At 40.9% G+C, this 16,328-nt stretch overlaps 1 long non-coding RNA gene across 2 annotated transcripts in view; it reads left to right on the top strand.

Moving 5' to 3' along the window:
* The window catches only part of LOC136377564 (uncharacterized), a 22,498-nt gene extending 6,170 nt beyond the window's left edge, over positions 1–16,328 (top strand). The window contains exons 1-3 of one of the 2 annotated variants that reach the window (XR_010746327.1): positions 5,264–5,366; positions 6,192–6,364; positions 15,724–16,328. This is a non-coding gene — a long non-coding RNA (uncharacterized lncRNA). Of the gene's footprint in view, positions 1–5,263; positions 5,367–6,191; positions 6,365–15,723 lie in introns of those variants that run through there. The other variant, XR_010746328.1, reaches the window with a different exon arrangement.

The raw sequence follows: 16,328 nt of genomic DNA, 5'->3' as shown, positions 1-16,328 counted from the left end.
CACATGCGGGTTTGAGGGGATAAAGGTCTTAGGTGTGGTGCAGGCATTATTATTTCTATTAGAGCAAATTAGTCTCATTGGGGAAAATATGCCCTTGGGGTAAAATAGAGATTGAGTTATATAGGAGGAATACATAACAAACACTTGGATGATACTACATAAAAGCTGTATTTCTTTTCCCTCGTAAGGGAAAGTTTTTTGTGTTAAAAGAAATGATGGGGGCAAAGCTATACAGTCTGTATAGGTCACCTGTACATCTATACAATATAAACACTATCTGTACAGAACTCAAGGCATAATTTGGGATTTCATAATTCTATCAACCAGCTGTCCAAAAAAACTTCAAACAAATACAGTTGTAAATCCTCTCCCCCTAAAGACATACTTCTCATCATATAGTTAAGCCTAATGAAGCAGATCACCCAGAAAAGCAGGTGTGGAGGAAATTTGAAAGAGCACATAACATATTGGGTATGTTTTCTAATGACTGGCATGTCTCTAAACAGAGGAGACTACAAGAAAAGGAAGTGTGTGTATAATGTGCTGTCCTTTTACAATTTTTTTGACCTAAAAAGTATTTTCAGAATCCACATAGGTAATTTCCATGCCTTTTCCAGTATATTGTTATTTAAGGAAATGTTCAGAAAGGTGAATTCAAATGAATGCTTTTTTAGGAACCAAGCCATCCTGGTAAACATGCCTACCAAACAGAGCCAAATGTGAATGTGAAGATAGTGAACATCAGTACAGACTGAATGACATTTGGGGGGTGGGGTAAAGAATAGTTATTTTAAGCAGGAAGATAAAAAATAGTGAAATATTGGTTGCTGATTAAAAGACGTTTCTCCTTTATATCACCCTCTTAAGGCATTTAGGAAAAACAAATTGAATGAAGGACTTAATAGCAGAGGAATACAAACACTGTCAATTAAATTCACTGCTGTTGTTGCTACAACACATATTGCCAATATGTTTGTGTATGTATGTCTGTGTATCTCAAAAAATAAACTCAGTGAACTCAATTATAAGAAAAGTTGCCAACATATCTCTGAATAAGCTATCTCTTACAACTGTGTTAGCTTTTCAGAAATGTCCTATACTCAAAAGGCTGACTTTATCACCCTTATTTGCTTCTAAATTTGATAAAGATACTGTGTTCAGTCTATGAGCTGCTTCGTAGATTCACAAGCCCTTTTCCCACTACCGTTCCTGTAGTCAGTGCTAACTTGAGGAAACACAGAATCTTTCTTTGATGCATGACATCACTATGCCTACAAACATGGGAGTATGAAATGGTAACTAAAATTACTTCAACCCACTAACTAGTGGGAGCTATGGACACCAGGAAAGGTTGTCCTTCAATACTATATCCTACACTTTCCCCTTCCTTCAGCTCATCTCTACCCCTTTCTCTAATACACTGATTTCTCTCTCTCAAACACACGCGTGTGTAAGCACACACACACACACACACACATACCTATATACTATCTAGAAGAAAGCAGATTTTGTATAAGATTTTGATTTTTAAAATGTTCTCTTCTAGTTAAAATTCCATGAAATCCTTGAAATATCTTAAAGCACATCAGGAAACTAAGCATAACATTACTAAGATGAGTTCCAGTGATGTAATAAAGCAGTTAGCATTTTTCACATTAGATGCTTAAACCACCATAAATACATATATGCTTGAACTTGTCTTGAGGCTTATATTTTAAAGAAGCTGTGAAACAGACCTTTACATGTTTAGGAGAAATTAGCATGAAGCTAACACAAGGTCAACCTTTGCCATCTGTACTTGCTCACAAATCCTTTTGCCCTAAAATCAGGTAGAGTGACCTTAGTTTACAGCATTAGGGAAACAGGCTTCATGCACTCAATCCAAAGCAGAGTTAGAGGAAATGAGAAGCTATCAAAATTATCAGTGGCTAGGTCTTTCTGTGATCAATGGTTTAAATCCACATGTGCAGTTGTACCAGAAACAATGATTGATTTAGACAGAGCTTTGGCTAGTTATCTCCTAGAGCTTTCTTGTAACATCAATTTGGGTTCTTTTCTGTAGTACAATTCTAAATGCTGATCTCAGTTAGGGCTGCTGTGTTCCTTGGTAATGATTGGAAGGGGAGAGGGGATTGGTTACTCATCTGACCTTTCAATAACTCTAAATTCCAACTGAATATTTTAGACAATTCACTTCTCTGGTCACATGCCAAATAAAGTTTGGCTCTTTGCTTCTTAGACTACTTATGCATAGCATAGGGAACATATACTTTTTAATGACTGTTAAAGGTACCTCACAAGACCTTCCAAAAGGAACAGATCTCCACCCAAATCTGAACCCAGGATATCTATGTGCTGAAGATGATGGTTGGACCAAAAGTATTGGTATTATCATCTTTTCTATAATAATATTTCCAGAAAAGAACAGAACGTGAATTTTACTGCTTTCTTTGCAGGGATGAAGGTCAGAGTGTCAAACTGCAGATCTTGGGTCCTCAATAATGGGCCACTGTGTCTAACCTCCTCAACTTCTTTTTCCCACTTATAGGAAGGAACAAAATAAAATGTTTTGTGGAAGTTTATATTGAAATGAGGTCAGGTAAACTAATGACTGCTTGGTATTTTATGACAAGTTTTATAACCTTGCAGTTGCCATAACTTTCAAACGATCATCAATAAAGTTTTATTGCGAAAGGGTCGCCATGTGTCTGAATGCTTTTGCACATAGTAAAGGCCTGCTGCCCCATTGGCTTAGCTCCCCGGCCCCTTTTCACTCCAGTCATAAAGTCCTCCTCTTTTTATTGAGGGTTGAAAAGTCCTCAAGTCTGTTCTTCATCAGGTTGGCAATTCTAGGACTTCGTGGACATTATTTATTTTCGATTAAATGATGTATACAACCAAACTGCAATAATATATACTGTATTAAGACTTCTGAAATTAGATTTTAAGAGGACTCAGCAAATTAAATGACAGTCTTTGGCGGGGCTGAGGGTCTGAGGATAGTTTACTCCAGAAACACATGTTTGAATGCTAGGCTCGGAATATCTGTATACCCCCAGAGGGCGGCCATTAAATAATTAGGCGCTTAGGGGTGGATAATAGTCTTCTCAAAGACAAAACAGCAAGTTAAGACTTCTCCAGCCAACTAGAGAACCTTAACGATTTAGGAGACCTCGCGTTTCGTCCTACCCTGACTTGTCCCAAAGGAGGAAAAGAGGATTGGATCAGAGCTCTTGTTTGCCTGATTGTCCTCAAACACAGTCCCAGAAACCTACCCTAGGGTCAAACCAAGAACTCAAAGTCTAATTCGCAGTGTCAGCTCTCCAGTTCGGGTTCAAGTCCACGTACACCAGCCCTTCCTTGTCTCCTGTCAAACCTTATGTGGAAAGGAAGCCGAGAATAATGTCCTGAGATTTGGATAAAGAAAGCTGTAACGAAAATATACAAAAACGAAGCCTCTCCTGTATGCACTCTTCAGACAGCTACTCTCCTTCAGGCGAGGGTTGCGACAGGAAATGTGGCAGGAGTGTGGCCAGAATGGCGGGAGGAGGAGGGGCAAGAGAAAACTTCAAAAATCGGCCGCAAGCGCTTGACCCATCCCGGGACCTGAGTTCAAGAGCTTGCCGGGCCAGCGACCCTGGTCGAAAGACCCTCGTCTCCTTACTTTTTCGTACCAAGTGCAGAGTCGTACCCCTAACCATCCCCAATTCACACGGTTGCTCTTGGAAAAGTTATCGGTGAATATCCCCTCCCCCGCGATCTCCCGAAACTCTCCGCAGCGCAGTGGTTCCGCCTCTTTCCAGGTTCGGTGTCCTGTACCGGGCGATTCCGGACCTTCAGCTCCAAGCGACGGTGCCCGCTGCGCGTCTCGATCCGGTCCCGTGGGCCGAGGCCTCCAGAACCTGAGATCCGGGACTGCGCCCTGAGCCAGACCTGCGGAGCGCGGAGAATCGCCGTCCCGCCGCCCCGCCGCTTGGCGGCGGAAGAGCTCAGGAGAGCGCGCCCGACCGGCCTCCTAGCGCAGCGCGCGCCGGCCCTGCGCCACCTTGCGAGCCTCGGCCGCGGAGTCAGCCAAAGGCAGCAAACCGCCGAGACCTTTCTATAGGCGCTCAAACTTGAGGGTGTCTGTGTGATGTTTGGTGGCACCTTGAGCGCGTTTGATTTCCCCCAGGCGAAGAGGATTGCGTAAGGGAAATACCTTCCAGCTTGCCCCCTATCTCCTACCTATGTCCACTCGAGACCCTGTCCTGGGCGCTCCCGATGAGGCATCGACAGCTGCCACGGCCCAACAAATGGCGCCTAGGTCACCAGGGCGGGAGCGGGCTCAGGTGGAGCTCGAGGCCGGCACAGGATCCCTACGCGTCCAGAGCAGAGCGTCCTGGAAACACTGCTGATGGGGTCCCGGCCGCAGATTTGGGCGTACAGGCTCGCTGCAGGCGGGGTTCGCACGCCAGTTCTGCTGGGGAGCGGCCTGGTGCGCTGCTGCGCGCAGCGATGGGCTGGGGCGCCCTCTCCCGAGGAGACCCCGCTGGAGGAGCGGCTCCCCGGGCTGCGCCGTGCGCGGCCCAGGCGGCTTCCGGGCTGCGCCCATGCACCCTTCCCGCTCGTTTCCCCTCCTGACGCCGCGAAGTACCTCCAGAAATAGCTGTGGTGACAGTTCCTGAGCCGGGGTCGGTGTCCTCCCGCAGTGGTGAAAGGACGGTCCTAACTCTCGGGATGATTTGCATACACGCACGCACCCGAGTTCCTGTGCCCTGACCAGGGGAAGGCTCAGAAAGGCGTGACGGCCTTGATCAGCTATCGAGACCTCTTGGACCCTCATCACGTCCCCGAGAGCCAGCTTTTCTAGACTCCAGCAAGAAGTGGGAGGAGGTGGCTTGAGCTGAGGGGTGTTTGTGACCCCCAAGGCAGGCTTCCAGTTACAGTGGGGCCAAGTCTTCTAGAAGGTGTCCAGCTCTCTGCCCACCGGACTTCAGTACAGCCAGTCTGTCTTCAGTCACTTCAACTTTCTTCCCCGGATGCACTCAGCCGCTCTCTGCACCATCACGGAAGAGAAAGCTTTTCTTCCTTTTTTTTTTTTTTTTTTTTTAAACCAACAAGGGTAGAAACATTTGAAAGCAACGTTCTAAAAAAGAAAAAGAAAAAGAAATTAAGTGAAGGTGGAACCAACACTTTCAGAAATATAGAAAGAACAGTTTTCAGACTTAGGTTTCTGATGTTAATTACAGTCTAGCCTCTACCCACCCCCATTCCCCTTCAGGGCATACGATTTCTGAGTTCCTTTCTCTGGCTTCATTCATGCTGGGTTTTGAAAACTTGGGCTTCTCTGTTGGTGAGCAACGGTCACTTGAGTGAAACAATAGCAGGTTAGTAGGTCATTTCTCTTTACACATTGTTATTGTAAGCATATCTTATTAAAATCAGCCAAGGGTGGCTGTGAAGGGAGAATCTGAAGGTGGAATCCTCCTGTGCAAGTTATCTTTGGTGAATTGCGCTGGTCATGTTCTTGCTATAATTATCCTGCTCCCCGAACAGTGCCTGGAGAAGTGTTGCAGTACTTTTAAAGCTCTGGCCAAGGGGCTTCAGGGAGCTATTCTCATTAGTCTAGAATAGCACACTAATATAGTCATATTTATTGAGCACTTGCTATGTGTCAGGCACTGTGCTAGGTGCTGGGGGTACAGTGACAGAGAGGAAAGACATGGCCTAACTAAACCATTTGGATGCTAAAATATGGCTCTTATCTAAGGATTCTCTAGAGGGCCAGCTGTTTCCTTCTGGCAAAAGGAAAAATTTTGTTTCTATGCTCAAATGTTCTCAAATACAATTATTCTCTTTGTAAGTCAAGTAGAGGGAGGCCACAAAACAAGAAGATTCTCCAGCCAAGCTGAACTTAGCTTCTCAGTTCCAGAATCCAGGTGTCTTGAGTATCTACCCCATTTTGATGATTCAGCCAACATGAGCTTGTCTTTTTTTATAGCTTCTGTAAGACAATAATAAGACAGTAATATCAAAAGTAGTGAAATGCCCAGACAGAAAAAGAGACACAGATAAACAATGGCAAGCAGGTCATTCCTTTTAAGGATGTCCTGTTGTAACAAAGCAAATGCTGCACGGGTTGGCACCCATCTGTCAGGGCAGGGGCACCTCCCTGCTTATCTCCCAGCTCTGCTCCTTCCCTTCTTTCCTAGGGCAAAGTACAATTCTACAGACTCACCCAAACAAAGATCTTCAGGAGACCCCCTTTGGACCCTTCAACATGGAATTTGGAAAGCCCCCAAGGTCAGGCAAGAGGAAAGGCTCTGGATGGAAAGCATCAGCCCGCCCTCAGAGCTCTGCTCCACAGGGGCCCAGAGGAGTTGTGGTGAGTTTGGTTCCAAGCTTCATCCCTTGAACCTCTCTTTGCCACTCTTCAGAGGCCTCACTTCCTGCCCTTAATTGAAAGCCACAAACCACAAGCTCTTGCAGGGTCAATAAACATAATTTCCTTCTTGATAAGGCTGCCAGAACGAGGGAATGCTTTTCTACGTTTGCACATTTTGTATAGCACTTTTACACATATTACTTCACTTACTAATCTTGATAAGCTTTGATAGTCTGCATTTGGAAACTCTGAGGCACAGAAATAAAGTGACTTTTATTTAAAATGCAAGGTAGCACAGTTAGTACAGCTATAGGTTTGTATTTCAGTAAAGAATTTGACAACGTCCTTTATTTCAGCCACAGGAGCTAAAATTAAGAAATGTGGCCTGGGTGATATAATTGAATGGCTCATACATTCTTCAAAATAAACGTTTTTTCTTTTAAGCATATGTGGTGTGTCAGAAACTAAGTTCCTTACCGGAGATACAAAGATAGAAAAGCCATTGTCCTTAGCGAGCTCACAGTTGAGTGAGAAAAGAGATATGTAAAAGTATATTAGCAATACAAAATAATATAAACTTGTCATAAAGGTAGATACAAAATGCTATAGAAATGCAAGAGGGTCCCAAGAGTTTGTCTTCAGGCTGATAAGAGCCTGTGGGCATGTTTCCGTACTGTGGAAAACATAGCAGAAAAATATAAGAAATATGGAAGAGGACACTAAGTATACAAAAATACCTTAAGTAGACAAGATAATTGATCATAAGTAACACTAATCAATAGATGGTAAATGTAAAATTCTGCATTCAGACACAAAATAATTGCACAAATGTATGAAGGGACTGTCAAGGATGGCAGCACAGGTGGACTCAAGACCTCCAGGTGATTGCAAGCTCAACATAAACCTAGTATGTTGATGTTCTTAGCTTGTGCTAAAGGAGTATCCAACATAAGGGTGATTATTCTGCTCCACTGGGATCAGAACATGTATCACATATTTTGGTCTCCACACATTTAAGGGACACTGATAATAGAAGTGTATGTGCAAAGTGATGCTACCGGAATGGTGAAAGACCTTACACCAAGTCTAGTAATGGGTGATGGAACTGGGATTGTTGATAAAGACCAGAAGACTCAGGCTGGATGGCATAGCAGTCCTCAAATCCTGAACAGCATAAAAAAGTTGTTGAATTTATTCTGTCAAAACAGCACAGCTAAGGTTTTCTCAGTTTGTAATCCAGAGATTAGTGGAGGAAGTAAGTCATCCTCTATGAGCTTGACTCTCCTTTCCTAGTAGGTGCTCCATTAATGTACGGGCCATGACTATCTTTTTCGCTCAGTAACCCCTGTGCCTTGCTCATAGAGGCAGTTGATGAGATTCTGTTGTAGAAGCAAATAAATGAATTATTCCATCTGTCTCCAAAGGACAGAACTGAGACTCAAGGGCAAAAGAATAAAGCTGGATGACAAATGAAGTCAATTAATTTGGCTATTAATTAGGATCGTTGATGTAAGTAAAGATGGATAATTCAGATTTGTTATTTCAACTACTGCTCATCTGTTTGGCAAGGAACTTTTGTTATCCTTAAAATTTATTCCTCCTTAAGGGATATTAATTAAAGAGGAACCTTACTGGACCTTGGTGGGCATTCTAGTTTCTTGATAACTGGAGGACTCACCAATATGTAAGTTCTTGAGAATGGGTGGAACATAGGGAGGGAGAGCCTAGATAAGACCTTGTTTGATCTTAGCTGCAATTTAGACCTGTGAGAGCTGATCCCAAGATTATTTAACTCATTTAGAAAAAAGGTTGTTAATGTTTGGCTGCGTTCTTTGTAAGTTCAGTGAGTTTCAAAAATTTTCAAACGATATAGTACTGATTAAAGGGCAACCTCTCATGCTCTGGTTTCTCTTCAGATTGTATAAATCTTTCACCTTTTTAAAGGGCAACCTCTCCCAGTATCCATAACTTCCTCAAGTTACTGAGTACAAGTTGAAATAATTTCAATGACCATTTCATACTCCCTTGTTTGTAGGCATGGTGATGTCATACATCAAAGAAAGATTCTGTGTTTCCTCCATTTAATGTTGACTTCCAGGAAGGATAGTGGGCAAAGGGCTTGTGAACCTACGAAGCAGTCCATAGACTGAACATTGTCTTTATCAGGTTTAGAAGCATGTTGTGTAAAAAAAAGATAGTGATATATATTTTTTTAAGTGAAAGGAGGGTAGATAGACTCCTGCATGTGTCCCGATGCTCAAATCAACCGAGCCACTGTCTGCAAGAGGGGAAGAGAGAGAGAAGAGGGAGAGGGAGGAGAAGAGAAGCAGATGGTCACTTCTCGTGGGTGCCCTGACCAGGGACTGAACCTGGGATGTCTGCTTGCTGGGCAGATGCTGTATCCACTGAGCCAACCGACCAAGGCCTAAGATAATAATATTTTAACTAGGTTGATTTTTCTAATCCATGAACATGAAATATCTTTTCATTTCTTTGTCTTTTTCATTTTCTCCTATTAATGCTTTGTAATTTTCAGTATATATGTCCTTAACACCCTTTGTTAAGTTTATTTCTAGGTATTTTATTCTTTTTGTTGCAATTGCAAAAAAATTATTTCTTTTTTGATTTCTTGTTCTGAAAGTTCATGATTAGTATATAGAAATGCAATGGACTTTTGTACATTAATTTTGTATCCTGCAACTTGACTGTATTTGTTTATTGTTTTTAATAGTTTTTTTTGGTGGAGTCTTTATAAAGAATCTATATAAATGTTCCATAAAAGAATCATGCCATCTGCAAAAAGAAGTAAAAAAATTTTTTACTTCTTTTCCAATTTGGATGCTTTTTATTTCATTCTCTATCTGATGCTTGTGGCTAGAACTTCCAGTACTATGTTGAATAAGAGTGGTGAGAGTGAACATACCTATCTTGTTCCTGATTTTAGAGAAAAATATTTCAGTTTTTCACCATCGAGTAAGATATTAGCTGAGGGTTTGCCATATAAAGCCTTTATTATGTTGAGATACTTTCCTTCTATACCTATTTTTATTGTTTTAATCATATTTCTCAAAGCAGTATACGAATTTAATAGAATCCACATAAAAGCCCAATGGCATTTTTTATAGAAATAGAACAAAAAATCATCAGATTTTTATAGAACCACAAAAGACCTTGAATAGCCAAAGCATTCTGAGGAAACAACAACAAAAAATAAATAAAACAAAGCTGGAGGTATTATACTCCTTGACTTTAAATTATACTACAAGGTGACAATAATCACCTTTATTGGTAGGAAAACAGACACACAGACCATGGAAGGGTATTGAGACCCCAGAAACAAACCCACATGTATATGGGCAAATACTTTTTTTTCTTTTTGACAGAGACAGAGAGAGAGAGTCAAAAAGGGGGATAGATAGGGACAGACAGGAAGGGAAAGAGATGAGAAGCATCAATTCTTTGTTGTGGCACCTTGGTTATTCATTGATTGCTTTCTCATATATGCCTTAACCCCGGGGGCTACAGCAGAGCAAGTGACCCCTTGCTCAAGCCAGCAACCTTGGGCTTCAAGCCAGCACCTATGGGGTTAGGTCTATGACTCCATGGTCAAGACAGCGACCCTGCGCTTAAGCTGGTTTAGCCCGTGCTCAAGCTGGCGACCTCGAGGTCTCAAACCTGGGTCCTCCACATCCCAGTCCAGTGCTCTATCCACTGAGCAACCGCCTGGTAAGGTAGCAAATAATTTTTGACAGAGAATCCAAAAGTGTACAATGGAGCAAATCTCTTCAATAAATGGTGCCGGGAAAATTCAAAATTCACATGCAAGAAATGAAATTACACTGTTTGTTCCCATGTATAAAAATTAACTCAAAATGGATCAAATATCTAACTGTAAGAATTGAAACAATAAATTACAAAGAAAACATAGGTACTAAACTGATGGACCTTGGTCTTTGAGAAGATTTTATGAATTTGACCCTAAAGGCAAGGAAGTAAAGGCAAAAATAATGAATAAGACTATATAAAGCTAAAAAGCTTTTGCATAACAAAAGAAACTTCCAACAACAACAAAAAAAGTCAGCTAACTGAATGGGAGAAGATATTTACAAACAAGAGCTCTGACAGGGGGTTCATATCCAAAATATATAAAGAACTCATACAACTCAATACCAAACAAACAATCCAATTAAAAAAAGGACAGAGAACCCAAATAGACACTTCTCCCAAGAAGACATACAATGGTCAACAGATACAGGAAAAGATGCTCAACTTCACTAGCTATTAGGGAAATGCAAATCAAAATTACAATGAGATACCACTTTACACCTGTTAGATTAGCTTGTATCAACAAGACAGATAATAACAAGTGTTGGAGAGGCTGTGGAGAAAAAGGAACCCTCATCCACTGTGGTGGGAATATAAGTTGGTACTGCCACTATGGAAAACAGATGGAGGCACCTCAAAAAATTAGTAATAAAGTTACCATATGACCCAGCAACCCCTCTTCTGGGTATCTACCACCCAAATCTGAAAACACTTTTTTGCAAACATATATGCACTCCATGTTCATTACAGCATTATTCACAGTGGCCAAGACATGGACAAAACCAAAGTGTCCTTTGATAGTTGATTAAATAAAGAAGACATGGCACACATATACAATGGAATAGTACTCAGCCATAAGAAAAGATGAAATACTGCTATTTGTGATAACATGATGGATCTTGAAAATATCACGTTAAGCAAAATGAGTCAGACAGAAAAAGTAAAAAATGATATGATTTCACTCATATGTGGGATATAAAACTGAAAGGAACAAATGAACAAACAAGAAAAACAAACCAAAGCTCATAGGCACAGACAACAGTATGGTGGTTACAGTGGGAAAGGGGTGGGGGTAAAAAAAAAGGGTAAAGGAGATCAAATATATGGTGATGGGAGATTTGACTTTGGATGATGAGCATACAATGCAATATATAGAATAGATGATGTATCAGAATCGTGCTCTTTATTAACCACTGTCACCCAATAAATTTAGTATAAAAATAGTGATACCCCCTGCTTGTGGAGGTGTAGAAGGACTGAGTACCTCTGGGGTTCCAGAGGGCTCAGTCTCTAGACTACTGGCCTATCCACCCCTCCCCCAGATGTATTGGCCACATGCCCTGACCAAACTGCAGTGTGAAATTCAATTCAGACAGCATGACTTCTAGCTCTTATCAAACTGTTGATTTTTAAAATGATCAATTATGCTTTGCTGCTTTCTCTCTACTGGTCTTCTTAAAAACATTTTATTATGTGTTGGTTTGGGGGTACAGTTTAGTGGTTAGACAGTTGTATACTTTACATAGTGTTTCCCTCCATATTTCTAGTACCCACATGGCACCATACATAGTTACCGCCATGTTATTGACTATATTTCCTGTGCTTACTTCCTCATGACTATTCTGTACTACCAAACTGTACTTCCTTTCACCTCTCCCACCCAGTACCCCACCCCCCCTTTTCTGGCAACCACCAGTTCTCTTTCTGTATCTATGAGTCAGTTTCATTCTGTTTGTTTATTTTGTTCTTAAGATTCCACGTATCAGTGAATTCATATGGTATTTGTGTTTCTTTGACTGACTTATAGCAGAATAACTTCTAAGTCCATTTATGCTGTTGCAAATGGTAAAATTTTATTTATTTTTAATGGCCAAATAATGTTCCATTGTATATACAAGGGTGGGCAAAGTTGATTTACAGTTGTAATACAAATAAATAATACAATAGTTAATAAACAATAATACAAGAATAAACTTTGTGTTTTGCATACTCACAACTGTAAACCTATGTTTGCCAACCCTCTATGTACCATATAGCTTTTATCCACTCATCTGTTAATACGCACTTGGGCGGCTTTCATAGCTTGGCTATTGTAAATAACACTGCAATGAGCAGAGGGGTGCCATATATTCTTTCAAATGAGTGTTTTTAGTTTTTTCAGATAAATACCCAGTTGTGGAATCACTGGGTCATAGGTAGTTCCATTTTGAAGTTTTGAGGAAACTTGATACTGTTCTCCACAGTGGCTGCAACAGTATTCATTCCCACCAGTGCCCGAGGGTTTCCTTTTCTCCACAGCCCCGTCAACACTTGTCATTTGTGGAAATATTAATTATTCTCTCTACTAGTCTTTATTTGGAGTGTTAGCAAGTAACATCTCCCTTCAATTAGACATGTTGCTGTTGGTCAGGTTATCTTGGAGGCTCGCTAGCTCTTGTAGCTCATGAAGGCAGGTAAGAGATGAAACGTTGCCAAGAGATGCTCAACCCTGGCCTTCAGAATGCTCACAGGATTTCCCCGTCATATCCAGGGCAAGAAAGGTGTGAGACACAGTTCCTCCAGAGTTGTGTCTGTCCCCTGAAGCAGAAACAGTTTCTGGGGAGAAGCTCAAATTACTTGTGGATCACCTTAAAACAGAGGAAGAGAAACAGAAGATATCATCAGCCTCACTTTGCTGAGAAGGAAATCCAGTGTTCTCTCCCTCTAATCTTCCCCCATGCACAGAATTAAGTATTAGAACAATTGCTTAAATGTTGCATGTAACTCTTTCAATGAGAAAGCACACAAGTTAAATCATAATAAAAGCCAGTGTTTACTATTGTGCCCTCTGTCCTGTGCTAAGCATATAGCATCCCTTATTTAATCCTCACAACAATGCCATGAAGGAAGGCCTATTGTGGCCTTCATTCCAGAGATTAGGAAACTCAGAAGCAGCATAACTAAGTAACTTGCTTGAGGCTACATAGGCGTTGCATGGTGGACCAATAATTCAGAGTGTTTTCATTGCCAGGTGAGGGATTTCTTACTCTTCTTTGATGTTAGTATCACGGAAAGATGGAAACCAAGACAGTGCGACTTGTTCCTTAGCCATCATTTTATTTTTATTTTAAAATTTATTATCATTAAAAAATACTTTTGCATAGTAGAGTTCATATTTTATTTCAATTTGTTTCAATTTCACAGATTTCTTGGCCTTGAGAATCTACATTTTGTAACATGTAATTCTGTCTGGACAGGGTTGGATATGATGAGTTAGTATTCAGGTTAGTCACATTTTGTATCTGCTTCCTTTGATGCTGGTTCTGTCTGAGGGATGATTGTAGAATTTGAAAGTTCTTCCAACATCCAAACTGCTCTTTGTCTTCTGGATCCTAGAAATAAAACCTTAGGCTTCTTAAAAAGAAAAATAATAGCCACAGTAGGCAGCAATTACTTATGCCAGACACAGTTCTAAGCACTTGCAAAACCCCTTTGAAGAAGGTATTATTATTATTCCTCCCATTTTACAGGTGAGGAACCAGAGGCAAGAGTGTGTCCAAGTACCCATTAAAGATATGTTGGCACTTTGGGGTAGACCCAATTATATACTGTATGCTTAGGTGAGTCAGTTATTAAATTTAGTGAGCCAGTTGTGAAACTTGAATATAGGGGGGCCTTAGGTTACAACAGTCTCGACATACAATGTTTTGAGTTTACAACACTCACTCCCATAAAAACTTTAAAAAATTGAGACATGAGTGTTTTGGCTTATGCCGTTAGTGTCGTACTTATAGACATCAGCGAACTAGTTTGGAACAGAAGTAGTCATCAACATTCCAGACTAGCCTGGAACAATTCTTTAAGAAGGTAGAGAGGCTTGCAACAAATCCTGTACCCTCTACATCAGCTGCTTCTCAAGATGAAACACCTGTAGTACAGGTAGAATAATCTCCAGTGTCTCCTGCATGTTCCCTAGACAATCCTGATTCACCTGACCCAGTATTCCAGCACCTTCTGCAGCTTCTCCTGCCTCTCCAAGCTTCCTCCTCCCTATAGGTCACTCTCCCACCTTGCAATACCCCTCCCAGTATGTAAGCCAACCACAGGAATAAAAGTAAGGGATTTTTTTAACACTCATTTTTTCTGTTACTACAGTACAGTATTTATGTCCTTTTCCTTTTCTGTGGCTTAGTTGTGTGTTTATGTTCTAGATTATGATTTCACAACTGTGTTAGGATAGGTCAGTGACTTAGGCTAGGGTGTGTTTTGACTTACACCAAAATTCGGGTTACATCACTAGTGGGAACAGAACTGTGTCATAACCCAAGGACCCCTTGTTAATGACCAAGTTATGTACATTTACAATTAGTTTTCTAAACAAGTTAATAAATATTTAAAATGTACTGCTTCCTAATTATATTACTACATTTTTCTATCATCTGTGTTCTTGAGGTTGTCTCTTGTGTACATGTGGTAGAAATACCAAACAATAGCTTACTATCATGGTGTTCTACTATGCATCTCTTTCAATTCTGTATTCAGTGACATCATGTCACAGCTTTAAGTTTGCTGTGGTGTAGTGACATTATAAAAATCAGCAGTTACTCCAAACAAGATTTTGTTTGTTTGCTTGTTTGTTTTTTGTCCCAGAGAGCCAGTTGTCAGATAGCATACCAGTCCACAGACTTCTAGGTCCAACACTGTGAACACGGGACCTGAGGAACCTAAGGACAGAGGAAGTGAAACAATGCTCTAGAAGCGTGGTTGAGAAGTGTGCTTCTTGAAGACAGACTGCCGGATGGGAGTCACGGCTTGGCTCCTCACTGGCTATGGAAAAGCTAATGCATTACCTCAGCATTTCAAACTCCTCCTCTTTGCTAGATGCCAGGCAGAGTCAAAGTAAAATTTGGGTAGTTTTAAAAACATTTTAAAATCCACAGGAAGGAAAGGACACTTAGGTCAAGATTAACTACACCATATATGATATATGTCTGTAGTTGCAAATTCTTACTAGAGTTTAGTTTGTAAACTTACTAAAGTTACTAAATCTTATCTATTTTAGGACTATTTAGTAGCACAACCATAAGGATCTAAATTGGAGTTGTGCATAACAATATTTTGATGACTACAACAGATTACCTTCATGAAAGGGAAGGAAGAACCATCCAAAATATGTGACAGTAGCAGTTTACTAGTTAGTTTAATTAATTCATTCTTTCTCCTCTGTGCAGGGTGGAGGGATGGCTTTGACAGATACCTGCTTACCCAAGGCCTTACAACATGGGAAGAAACAACCAGGGAAACAACTAATTACAAATAATGCAACAAGAACCAACATTTTACTCCTCACTTTAAAAATATATTTGTTAGGAATCAAAGAATCAATGATAATTTTAAAGAGATAAACAATATGCTGAGTGTTTGTGTGAGAGAGTATAGGAAGACATGGTTAATTCTGACAGGCCAAAGTTAAAGGCCTGTGTACATTAAGGATGTTATTGTGACAGTCTTACAGCTGTTCTTTTGTTTGTTTGTTTGTTTGTTTGTTTTTACAGAGACAGAGAGAGTCAGAAAGAAGGACAGACAGACAGGAAGGGAGAGAGATGAGAAGATGAGAAGCATCAATTCTTCATTGCAGCACCTTAGTGGTTCATTGATTGCTTGTTCATTGATTGCTTCCTCATATGAGCTTTGACTGAGGGGCTACAGCGGAGTGAGTGACCCCTTGTTCAAGCCAGCGACCTTGGCCTCAAGCCAGCGACCCTAGGGCTCAAGCCAGCAAACATGGGGTCTCACATCTGTGATCCCATGCTCAAGCCAGCAACCCCGTGCTTAAACCAGATGAGCCCATGCTCAAGCCGGTGACCTTAGGGCTCTGAACCTGGGTCCTCCACATCCCAGCCCGATGCTCCATCCAGTGGCCACTGCCTGGCCAGGCTTACAGCTGTTCTTAAGGGAAAGGTAGATTAGTATGTGTGTGGGAGGGATGGTTCTTGGAGTTTTTGTTCATTTTTGTTTTGTTTTGCATTGCGTTACTGAGAAGAGGACTACATTTAGCACAATGTAAGGTATCTGTAAGTGATCATAAAATGTATGTGGTTCACTGTAAATAGCTCTGAACTTAAGATTTAGGGGAACTGGATTCAGGTCCGATTTTTGT

This window comes from Saccopteryx leptura, chromosome 6 (assembly GCF_036850995.1).
Source record: "Saccopteryx leptura isolate mSacLep1 chromosome 6, mSacLep1_pri_phased_curated, whole genome shotgun sequence".
In the NCBI taxonomy this organism is placed as follows: domain Eukaryota; kingdom Metazoa; phylum Chordata; class Mammalia; order Chiroptera; family Emballonuridae; genus Saccopteryx; species Saccopteryx leptura.
Note: the sequence above shows the minus strand (reverse complement) of the source record. Positions and strands in the feature narration are given on the sequence as shown.